We start from the raw sequence: 2751 nt of genomic DNA, 5'->3' as shown, positions 1-2751 counted from the left end.
AATTTTCGCTCATTTTTCGGTTATTTTGTTGTTTGATTCTGGTAATATGCCATGTTTGCTTGATATTTGACTTGTTGACTATGAATTATAGGGAGGAGTTTAGAGTGGGCAGAAGCATTCTAACAACAAATCTATTGCTGCTGTGAGTTGCAAAATTACAATCTGCCTTTTAAACTATTTGATTTTATTGGTTTGTCATTTGATGGAATTTGATTTTATGTTTAGGTTGGGATAGCTTGTGGTGAAAATCGACTGTGAATTATAGGGAAGAGTAGAGTGACATACAAACAGAAGCACCCCAACGACAAATTTATTGATGCTGTGAGTCTTGAAATAACACTCTGCCTTTTTTGCACCTTTTTTTTTTATTGCTAAAATCATCTTATGGATTGATAACTTAAAGTAAAGTCTGTTCTTGCTTGCTTAAAACTAATTGTGCTAATCTATTTATATATTTAGTTTTGTAATTCTCAATCTCTGTTTACAGTGTTTGGTGAGGCCATGATACACACAATATATATACAAGACAAGCTGCCAAAGAAATTGGAAAGGATAAAAAGATCTTCAAAGTACCCTATATAGCAGAATGGGATCGGGACAAAGGACACAAGATAAAGTCACAGGTTATTTTCAATGAGTTACTTGGAGGAGTTTTTTTCCCAGTCTATTCAAGTATTTTAAGGTGTAATGACAATTTAATTATATCCTCATTTAACCCAAAACAACCCTAATATTTAGAGTCGGTTCAAGGAATTTTCCTGTCTTCTGAAGGGTTAATGAATATATCCTACTCATTGTTTTGTAGTTTATTCTTACTGATTTGAAACGTAGTTATTTTTTTTATTCTGGGAAATTTTCTTTTATATTTTTGTATGGGTCATGTGTTATGTAGGTACAATTAACTAGATCTCTGTTGACAGCTCCTGAATATGGATAGACCACACAAAAGGTCTTCAATTTTCCGAATTTCCCAGTTAAATGAAGGTGAACTTATGGTCTTTACATCTGAATAACACTTTTTGATTCTTTCGAATTTGGTGACATTCGTAGATAGGTAGAGAATTATTACTTACTATAAGTAACTAAATGCTGACGTTGTTGCAGCTAGATGCATGGTTTTTCTCCAGGTTGTGCCGCGCTTGCAGCCTAAGGTTTGGCATGATAGGTGAGTTGGTTTGTTCTACGATTGTAACTATGATTATTAGTGTGGAAAAAGACATGTATGTTCTGGCACTTTCATGTGCATGTATTATCATAACTTGTATTTTTTTTTAAATGAAAGATTTATTTGCCTCGAGTAGATGAGCAAGTAGACAATTTGCTTGGAGGAGTCTTGATTGAGTAACTAACATACTTAATTTATGAGCTATCGAATTTGCAATAGAATACTTTATATTAAAGCAAATCAACCCCCACAAATTTAAACTTATAGGTGATTTAATTTTAAATGCTTAGTTAAATATTTGCATACAACCTAGCAACTTGATACATATGGCTTCAAATCCCTTTTACTTTGTGTTTGAGTTAATGATTTGGAAGGAAGAGCTTGGGAGATAATAATGGTAATAGACATGGATTGCATTTTCTCTTTTGGTTACAAAAATGAGGAAGACAATTAAAGGGGTCCATTTTCCTCCCATTTAATACAGTAATACACCACGCTACATACTCACAAGTGTAAGCCAGGAAGTTATGGGATAGACTTTGTGAATTAGCTTGAGCAACATGCGTAAACATCTTAAATATGTTATTTGATTTTGATCTATAAAATTTCTCTCCTAGGATTCCCATGCTATTGTTTTTGGGGGTTCTCGGACATTAATACTCATATATCCACTCGTGTGATGGGGACCTTTGGGTATGTTAAATACTTTTATCCTTTGCATCTTCTGCTATTTGTAGATACCACTGCTAATAAATTATTTGAGGATATAGTATTGCATGCACAATTCCTTTCATATCCTTGTGTATGCATGTACTAAAATTGAATTCTCTGAGTTGTCATTGCATCATGTTGGAACAAGTGCTTACTGGGTTTCTTGTATGTATGTAATTTTCAGATACCTGGCCCCTGAGTATGCTTTAAGTGGGAAACTTACAGATAAATCTGATGTTTTCTCCTTTGGAATAATGCTTCTGGAATTGATTACTAGGTGACGGCCTGTTGACCCAACAAATGCTTACATGGATGACAGTTTAGTTGATTAGGTATGCAGTTTCTCCGTACATTTAGCTTCTTTTCATCTTGTTGCCTATGAAACTGTTGTTTTTCTAATCAACCTGAAAATTGATGAGATGATCAGAGAAGTAATAAGCCTTATCTGTTGTCTGCAGGCCAGACCTTTGCTGACGAGAGCTCTGGAAGAAAAAAACTTTGATTCTCTTGTTGATTCGCGTCTGCAAAACAATTATAACCCCAATGAAATGGCCCGCAGGGTTGCCTATGCTGCTGCTTCTGTATATCACTCGGCACGACGCCAACCTCGAATGAGCCAGGTAAACAGACAATACTCTTTAACGAAGGCAATTAAATTTTATATGGAAAGTAATGAGAAGCTGTGCAATTTATATAGAACTAAGGCAATTAATGAGCTTGATGAGATTGCTGAATTGGTGACCTAATCTTCAATTCAAATTGTTAAGGACATGATTTCTATTGAGAGTTTTATGTTAGATTATTTGTCAAATTGTTGATCATTTCTATTATCAACTCAACAACCAAGGCAATTTATATAGAACTAAGGCAATACT

General features: G+C 34.3%; 1 long non-coding RNA gene across 1 annotated transcript; it reads left to right on the top strand.

Moving 5' to 3' along the window:
* The first annotated feature begins 235 nt into the window (after window positions 1-235).
* Window positions 236-974, top strand: LOC145626994 (uncharacterized). Its single transcript, XR_014111244.1, has 3 exons — window positions 236-321; window positions 488-623; window positions 893-974. It is a non-coding gene; the product is annotated as an uncharacterized LOC145626994 (long non-coding RNA).
* Window positions 975-2751: the final 1777 nt, after the last annotated feature.

The sequence above is a fragment of the Chenopodium album genome, chromosome 4 (genome assembly GCF_948465745.1).
Source record: "Chenopodium album chromosome 4, dcCheAlbu1.1, whole genome shotgun sequence".
NCBI classification, from domain to species: domain Eukaryota; kingdom Viridiplantae; phylum Streptophyta; class Magnoliopsida; order Caryophyllales; family Amaranthaceae; genus Chenopodium; species Chenopodium album.
This window is presented reverse-complemented; position numbering and strand designations above follow the sequence as displayed.